This window comes from Mytilus edulis, chromosome 5 (assembly GCF_963676685.1).
Source record: "Mytilus edulis chromosome 5, xbMytEdul2.2, whole genome shotgun sequence".
Classification (NCBI taxonomy): Eukaryota; Metazoa; Mollusca; class Bivalvia; order Mytilida; family Mytilidae; genus Mytilus; species Mytilus edulis.
The window spans coordinates 24,117,591-24,127,016 of record NC_092348.1 but is presented as its reverse complement, the minus strand read 5'-3'; the positions used below and the strand labels follow the sequence as shown (position 1 = coordinate 24,127,016).

At 35.1% G+C, this 9,426-nt stretch overlaps 1 long non-coding RNA gene across 1 annotated transcript; it reads right to left on the bottom strand.

Annotated features, from left to right (window-relative positions):
* Positions 1 to 5,830: 5,830 nt before the first annotated feature.
* Positions 5,831 to 8,654, bottom strand: LOC139523237 (uncharacterized). Its single transcript, XR_011664582.1, has 2 exons — positions 8,578 to 8,654; positions 5,831 to 6,288 (listed from the first exon to the last, which is right to left on the bottom strand). It is a non-coding gene; the product is annotated as an uncharacterized lncRNA (long non-coding RNA).
* Between the last annotated feature and the right edge of the window lie 772 nt (positions 8,655 to 9,426).

Genomic DNA, 9,426 nt, shown 5'->3' with positions numbered 1-9,426 from the left:
AACGTAACTCGAAAAACCGGATCTTCATTGTAATTTGGAAATAGGAAACAAACGATGAAAACGCCACAATATTCCGAGTGTACTCATTCGTCAGCCTGGGGTCCTGGTTATTAGCTCCGTAACATCGACGCACAATCTAATTAAAATTAAATCTCTCACTCGCTCATTTTTAATGCTTGGTCGCTGCGTGAGAGATTTAATTTTAATTAGATTGCATCGACGCAGTATGATTGGGCCAGGTATCCAGGCTACTCATTCGTTTTCTTCTAACTTCAAAGTGAATTTCTCCCAACTTAGTTAAAACTCTGTTTATCTCCAATATAAACTCGATAACTCCTACCTTCAAAATTTTAATGTTCTCGGCTGAAATATTTCAATCTTCCACATATTTTCTAATAAAAAATTCCAAGTGTACTAATACGTTTTCTCTCAACTTCAACTCATTTTCTCCCAACTTAATAAAAAAATTCCAAGTGTACTAATACGTTTTCTCTCAACTTTAACTCACTTTCTCCCAACTTCTCCCCCCCCCCCCCCCCCCCCCCCCCCCCCGATTTAAAAGTCGTGAACTCCAATCTTCAAAAAGGTAAATGTACCTCTGCTAAAATGTTTCATACCTACCAGAAGTCTTCCTGTAAAAAAAATCCGTGTGTAGTACTAATTCGTTTTCTCCTATATTCAAATTAAATTTCTCTCAACTTCTAACTCGATTTCTCCCAACTTTAAACTCTGGTTTCCCCAATTTAAAACTCGTTAACTCCGAACTTTAAAATGTCAATGTACTCTGCTAAAATGTATCATTCTAAACCAAAAGTCAAGCATTTCTAGTTCCAGATAAAAACTTGTGGAAACTCTCAGATTTTGTACATTTTCTCTGAAAGGAAAATAGTCTTTAAAATTGAAAATTAAGAACAAATCTTTCTTTTTTTTTGGGGGGGGAGGGGGAGGGGGCATACCTTTTTAGGGAGGAATTGTTTCCCCTAGATTTCCATTTTTACATTGATTATTACTGATAAATATATAAAAGCAACAAATACTGATATGGCAGGAGATACACACACCCTGCCCTGCTTTCCAGGTTTGAAGGGTCCAACATTGATATTTGTTTGATTTCATCTTAAATTATAATAATCAAAATTATAATACTAGCTAAATTAAATGGCTCATTTAAAACTTTTAGGACCACATTTATATTGTCAGAAATTAACCTATATCATGTCAAAAACTTGATCAAAATCCAAATTCATACAGTATCAAGCTTGAATATTGTGTTCAAACTTACCTGAACTGTTCAGGGTTCAACATCTACAATCGTATAAGGCTGTGTTCAAAGAAGCATTTTATCAAAACTTTATATCCCAATGATGATTGTGGCCAAATAGCTTAACCTCAGCACAGGAAGATGACAGTCATCATATGTTGGGCCATGTCAGCTAAAAAATAAGTCCAATAAACTAGAGGCTCTCAAGAGCCTGGTTCGCTCACCTGATTCTACTTTGGTTTTAGAAATCATGTTAAAATATACCAAAATCATAACAAACACCCTAATAATGACTGAGGTCAAATTTTGTATAGTATTTGCTCCGTAATTTAATTAAAAACGAAAGACTTTTGTTAAGTTTACAGAAATTACCAATAAATTTACTGAAATGGTAGAAAATTACTTTATTTAAAAGTGCAATAACTGCAAGCAGATGTCAATTGACAATTGTGTATAAAGTATAGATCTTCTTTTCTGGTTTCAATCTATTCAGAGGTTCTCTGGAAGAAAACATTTGTATGTCTTTCCCATACTATGTCATACTATGTTAAACTTACTCCCAATTTACAGCCATCTTGGATGACAAATCAACTACATGTACAAAGAAACAACACTTGGTCAGCATCTCAAAACATTCATTCCATGTTTCAATCCATTAATAAGTTTTCTAAAAGAGGACATTTGTATATGTTTACCATAGGGTCCTATGTTAAACTAAGTACCCTGCTGACAATCATCTTGGTTATGGATTTCATCTTGGTTATAGATTTGCTACAAAGTATCACCACTTGGTCAGCTGCTCATAAGGAACATTCATTCCATGTTTCTGAATCAATCAATTAATTGGTTTTTTTAGAAAAAAAAACCCATTATATATGTTTGCCATAGGGTCCATCGTTAAACTAAGTGCCCTGTTGGGAGACATCTTGGTTGATGGATTTGCTACAAAGTAACAAAACTTGGCCAGCTGCTCATAAGGAACATTCATGCCATTGAATGTATTTCCTATAAGGTACTTTGTTAAACTAAGTCCCTCTCTGGCAGCCATCTTGGATAATGGATTTGCTACAAAGTAACAAAACTTAGTCAGTTCCTCATAAGGAACATTCATTCCATTCAGTGGTTCTCAAAAGAAGACTTTTGTATGTATTTCACATATTTGTTAAACTAAGTTCCCCTCTGGCAGCCATCTTGGATGATGGATCGGCTTCAAAGTAACAACACTTGGTCAGCTGCTCATAAGGAAAAGTCATGCCATGTTTGGTTTCATTCCATTCAGTGATTCTCTAAAAGAAGGCATATATATAATGTATTGTCCATAGGGTCCAATGTAAAACGAAGTCCCTGCTGGCGGCCATCTTCGATGCTGGATCAGCTACAAGGTAACAACACATGGTCAGCACCTTCTAAGAAATATTCATGCAATGTTTGGTTTCATTCCATCCAGAGATTCACTAGAAGAGGTTGAAAATGTCAAAAATTAGAGACGACAACGAACGCCAAGTGATGAGAAAATCTCACTTGGCCATATCGGCAAGGTGAGCTAAAGAGAGAAAAACACCATGACCAAACTAGAGGCTCTAAAGAGCCTGTGTCGCTCACCTTGGTCTATGTGAATATCAAACAAAGGAAGCAGATGGATTCATGACAAAAATGTGTTTTGGGGATGGTGATGTGTTTGTACATCTTACTTTACTGAACATTCTTGCTGCTTACAATTATCTCTATCTATAATGAACTTGGCCTAGTAGTTTCAGTGGAAAATGTTAGTAAAAATTTACAAATTTTATGAAAATTGTTAAAAATTGACTATTAAGGACAATAACTCCTTAGGGGGTCGATTGACCATTTCGTTCATGTTGACCTCTTTGTAGATGTTACTATGCTGAACTTATTGCTGTTTATAGTTTATCTTTATCTATTATAATATTCAAGGTAATAACCAAAAACAGCAAAATTTCCTTAAAATTACCAATTCAGGGGCAGCAACACAACAACAGGTTGTCTGATTTGTCTGAATATTTCAGGGCAGATAGATCTTGACCTGATAAACAATTTTAACCTGTCAGATTTGCTCTAAATGCTTTGGTTTTTGAGTTATAAGCCAAAAACTGCATTTTACCCCTATGTTCTATGTTTAGCCGTGGCGGCCATCTTGGTTAGTTGGCCGGGTCACCGAATACATTTTTTAAACAAGATACCCCAAAGATAATTGTGGCCAAGTTTTGATGAATTTGGCCCAGTTGTTTCAGAGGAGAAGATTTTTGTAAAAGATTACTAAGATTTACGAAAAGTGGTTAAAAATTGACTATAAAGAGCAATAACTGCTAAAGGGGTCAACTGACCATTTCGGTCATGTTGACTTATTTGTACATCTTACTTTGCTGAACATTAATGCTGTTTACAATTTATCTCTATCTATAATAGTATTCAAGATAACCAAAAACAGTAAAATTTCCTTAAAATTACCAGTTTAGGGGCAGCAACCAAACAACGGGTTGTCCGATTGATCTGAAAATTTCAGGGCAGATAGATCTTGACCTGATAAACAATTTTACCCCCATGTCTGATTTGCTCTAAATGCTTTGGTTTTTGAGTAATAAGCCAAAAACTGAATTTTACCCCTATGTTCTATTTTTAGCCGTGGCGGCCATCTTGATTAGTTGGCGGGGTCACCGGACACATTTTGAAAACTATATACCCCAATGATGATTGTGGCCAAGTTTGGTTTAATTTGGCCCAGTAGTTTCAGAGGAGAAGATTTTTGTAAAAGTAATGTGTTCTCAACTAAAATTTGTAATTCTCATATGCTTAAAGAGAATTTTTTGACAATTTTTGAATTTTTAAGGTAAAATTATGTTGTATTCTAATAAATTTTTCAATGTCCAGAGAAAATGTTACGGCCATGTTCCATATTCAGAATATTTCTACTATATTGCATTTGTTTAAGTATCAACATATGCTCATTTTACCAAAAATCATAAAGATTCATTTATTTCTATGAATAGTAGATGTTACATAATGAATTTTATTGGGTCTTAAAGATTATGGATGCTCTCTCGATTATATTAACAACTTTTGTAGTTGTGAAATTGTTTTGTATAAAAAGCACTTCTTATTTCTGTACATAGCATATTTCAAAAATGTGTCTGCGGATAATGAAGAAAACGATTAAAATAGCATCTTCGCCTTTGATAGATGCTGATGTAATTCTTTTAATTTCATATTGAATACCTCAACGTTTGGATGCCGGCTTCCAATTATTTATAGATTCTGGCATCCCAACATATCCGGAAACTGACATCCCAACATATCTGGATGCTGGCATCCCAAAATATCCGGATGCTGGCATCCCAATATATCTGGATGCTGGCATCCCAAAATATCCGGATGCTGGCATCCCAATACTTTTGGATGCTGGCATCCCAAAATATCCGGATGCTGGCATCCCAATATATCTGGATGCTGGCATCCCAAAATATCTGGATGCTGGCATACCAAAATATCTGGATGCTGGCATCCCAAAATATTCGGATGCTGGCATCCCAATATATCTGGATGCTGGCATCCCAAAATATCTGGATGCTGGCTTCCCAAAATATAGGGATTCTGGCATCACAACCTTGCAGACATGTACCATTTTTCCATTATGACACGAATTTAAATGCTGCTTTCTAATCAATTGGATTTTAGTATTAATCCACCAGTATATCACGCAGTACATTTCCTAAGGTTTTGATGTGTGTTGAATGCATATGAAAACAATCAAGTAAACATAAAAAAAAAGCTACTGATGAATGCCGGGAAGATTATATTTTTAGTCTTTGTTCATGTCCAGTCATGCCAGTGGCCAGTTTAATGCATATTGAGAATGTGACATCATAGGTCAGAGTGTGAAATGTATACTTGACCAACAAACTGAGTCTGAATTGTAAAGTTCTAGTTGACCATGTGAATGCTGATGTCAACAATTTGATATTTATAAAACTATGTCAATGTACTACCGGTAAGTTTCCAATAATTAGCCAATTTTAATGTTATTTTTCTGAATTTGATTACCATTATGTAAGACATGAGGTATACATGTTATTGACTATTGTGGTCTCGAGACAATACATTTATATATGATGACATCAGGACTATAATTTTCAAATCTGATATGCTCATGTTTCGAATGTTCATAGATTTTTTTTTTTTAAATAAGCTTAATGCAATTGCCAGCTGAAATCATATCAAGTTTAGTAGTTTCCAAGGCTTTCAGAAATCAACTGGAATTTTTTTTTTAAAATGCTGCTCATCTTGTATGGCATTTTATCAATCAAATGAACTTGCCCAATGACCATCAACCTTGGGAATTTCTGATGAACTAAGTCATCCAGGACAAACACTCTACAAAACGGATTGGTGACTGTACCTTTATTAAAATGCTAAATATGAGGTGCGTTATATTTAAACCTGCATAATAATTTTGTTTTGTGTCTATGAGAAACCCCATTGGCATCCAATGTATAAATTGAGGAGATTTGTTTCCTGCAATTGCCTGTATACAATAAAACGTGTACCACAATGCAATATTTAAAAATAATCTATTATTGATACTAGTGCACAGTGTCTATGATCTGTACGTACTGGATATTGTCAGTATCTCTGGACTTGCTGTATTCATCTTCCAATGAGTCAGTACATCATGTCAGGATCTTCTAGTACTTGAGCCTTTCATTTTATTAACAAAACTTACATTTTCTTTATTACAATCATTATTAAACTTGTATCTTTTTTCTGTATTTTAAAATTTCAATATTTGTTAATCATTTAATCAAATCAGTTACACGAACTGGAACTTTCAAACTTTCTATTATCATGTATTGCTAGTGATCTGAAATCAGCTGGAATCACAAAAGATCTGGTGCTGTTTGGATGATTCGTCGTCTGAGTTTAACCTGTCCAATAACTATAAAGTGTTGCGATACATTAATACACAACACATGAATAGTAACCAGAAAGGTGAAGCCACTTCTTTACAAATGCTGAAAAGAGAAATAAATAATTATATGAAATATTATCAACAATAAATTTTCGTTGTAACATCACACCACTAGGGAACGAAAAAACGCATTATTATTCGAAGAAAACCTTCATTTAAACTTCTTTTAAATTAAGTTTTCCACACAAATATATGCCTGTTGTTACTATTCAAAACACATACATTTGACATATGAACCACTAGTTCAATTGATTTTTTTATGGAACAACATCCAGGTCTATACTGTACATTATGAAAGGGAGAAAAGTGGTTTTTTTAGAAATACATCCTACATGTATTTATAGACTTTCGTGAAATTTAATTCCCATCTAAGGGTGTATTCGGTTAACACCTTTTTTGAATTTGTGTGTTTTTTTTTTATTTTAGCCTAGTCCTGGAACACAAAACTCTTGTAGCGATATTTACATTTTCCTTAATTTTCGTATTTTCTTTTCATTTATTTTGCAAATTTGCTATATATATGCATTGCTTTTATTATCAAGCTTCCACCGAACTTCGTTTAAAAAAAAAGAAATAAATCATGAAAATATCAGCTTAAAATCATTATGAAAAGATGACTCCGAGGCATATTTGTAAGACTAGCTTGACCCATAAAACTATACATGTAACCTATTATTATTAATTCCTGCCAGTAAGCTAAGTACAAAATGTATATATATTAGAGTAAATTTATTTTGAAATCGGTAAATCTGTTATGTATGATAAGCGTTTCTTTCTTTTAAAACATAGTATTTCAAATTTTACATTCAATCTGATTCATATATGACTATGCAGTATGAGTTTTGTTCATTGTTGGAGGCCATATGCCGACATTTAATTGTAAACTGCTTAGTCATATTAGTGCTATATTATTTGGTCTCAGTCCGGTGGAGAGTTGTCTCGTTAGCAATCATACCATTACTCAAATATTACTCGGACTCCAAACGGCTGTTTTGCAAGACAAGCTAGGCCCATGAGCGTAGGAAGTCAAGACTCCGAGTAATCTCGGACGGGCACAAGTTAACTGGTTTTAGACCCTTGCAAAAAAAAGGCAAACACATTCAATTTTCTAGACCGAAAATAAATCTGAAATTAAGTTTTTCATACTTTATTTTTCTTGAACTCAAAGGACTCTTACCAGTGATGCATTTTAATGGTTTTCTTATAGGTTGTCTAGGGGTAAACAAATTAGTTTTGCGGACCCAATATTTTTACTGACCATGGCCATATTGATGGTGGTTAATCGTCTCGGTGGGGTTTATGTCGATAATATTTTTGTCAAAACTATTCATAACTTCATGAAAAAGTACATATTTCCATAATGCAAAATAAAAAAAATATATGTGTATTTCCTATTTCCATACCTTCCCTAAAATAGAAATAGTCTTCCTTCAAGTTTTTTGGTAATTTGGCCCTAAGCACTGTTACAGTCATAATTTCTCTCTCATAGACTCGATGTAAAAAAAAATGGTAAAAACTCTCATAGTCATATTAAAGTTAGCTGCGGAACCGGAGCTCTTAGGTCCTTATGTTATTTTTTGACTATTTGCGGACCAGTAAACACTAAAAGATGACTTTAGCTGGTCCCTTTGTTATGGCAGTCTTCCTTCAAGTTTTTTGGTAATTTGGCCCTAAGCACTGTTACAGTCATAATTTCTCTCTCATAGACTCGATGTAAAAAAAATGGTAAAAACTCTCATAGTCATATTAAAGTTAGCTGCGGAACCGGAGCTCTTAGGTCCTTATGTTATTTTTTGACTATTTGCGGACCAGTAAACACTAAAAGATGACTTTAGCTGGTCCCTTTGTTATGGCAGTCAGTGCCCCCCCCCCCCCTCAAATCCCATTTATAGAAAGTTCTGGAATCACCATTGGCTACCACAAACGGATCGAAGTGCATCGGTCTCCCCGACAACATGGGAGAATCTGGCGACTGACATTAATCATTGTTGCCTAACCATTTTTCCCTCTGGAAGTAATCAGAATTATATTATCCGGCTGGCGTATCAAGTCACCGAAATGCGTCCGAGCCGAGATTGCTCGGACTTCAAACTGAAACATCTGTTTTGCAAGACAAGCTAGGCCCATGAGCGTAGGACGACAGAGTAATCTCGGACGGGCACAAGTCAAATCGTCTCCTATAGAAAAATTCGACATCTGATAATATATATATGAAACCATTACAGACATACAGTTGTCGAGTTGAGTAGAATATTCCTTATGAATGGCTAAATCTGAGAAATCTCGGACTACGAAGTGCATGTAAAATATAAGCAAATCTACTTTGTCTTACCTGTATGAGTAGCGTTCTATTGCGTATATGTTTCTGTTATATCAAAATGATAATAAATTGCGGCATACTGGCCAAAGAAGTCCTTCCCCTTGCAACCATGTCCACTTCGCCGATTTTAAACATTCTTTTTACATGACGTCATGCGGGTGGGATTTGCCGCAATAAGCGTAGAAAAATAGTGCAAGCGCTTTCAGTATTAAACAAAAGAAAAACTAACAAATAAGAGAATATTAAAAGGGTTACCTGTTTTTATTACTTTTCAAAAAAATAATTTATATCGGTATAAGTGATTCTTGAGATTTGATTTCTTATCATGTTTACTGTCTCTGCATGAATCTCTACGCATGATGGCAAAACACCTCTTACGTCATAATATCCCTGACGTCATTAGATTGTTGTTGTTTTATTTTTTGCATTACACAAAATTATGCAATGGAGTACATCTATAGAAATTCGGCCAACAGTATATCAAACATAACTTGTAGGATTACTGCATTCGGATATTTTGCGATGTCTGCACTCCTACAGTTTTGGATGCCAGCATCCAGCTTTTTCGGGATGCCAGCATCCCAATATAACGGGATGCCAGCATCTCAATATAACGAGATGCCAGCATCCCAATAAAACGGGATGCCAGCATCTCAATAAAACGGGATGCCAGCATCTCAATAAAACGGGATGCCAGCATCTCAATATGACTGGATGCCAGCATCCCAATAAAACGGGATGCCAGCACTCAATAAAACGGGATGCCAGCATCCCATTATGACTGGATGCCAGCATCTCAATAAAACGGGATGCCAGCATCCCAATAAAACGGGATGCCAGCATCCCAAAATAACGGGATGC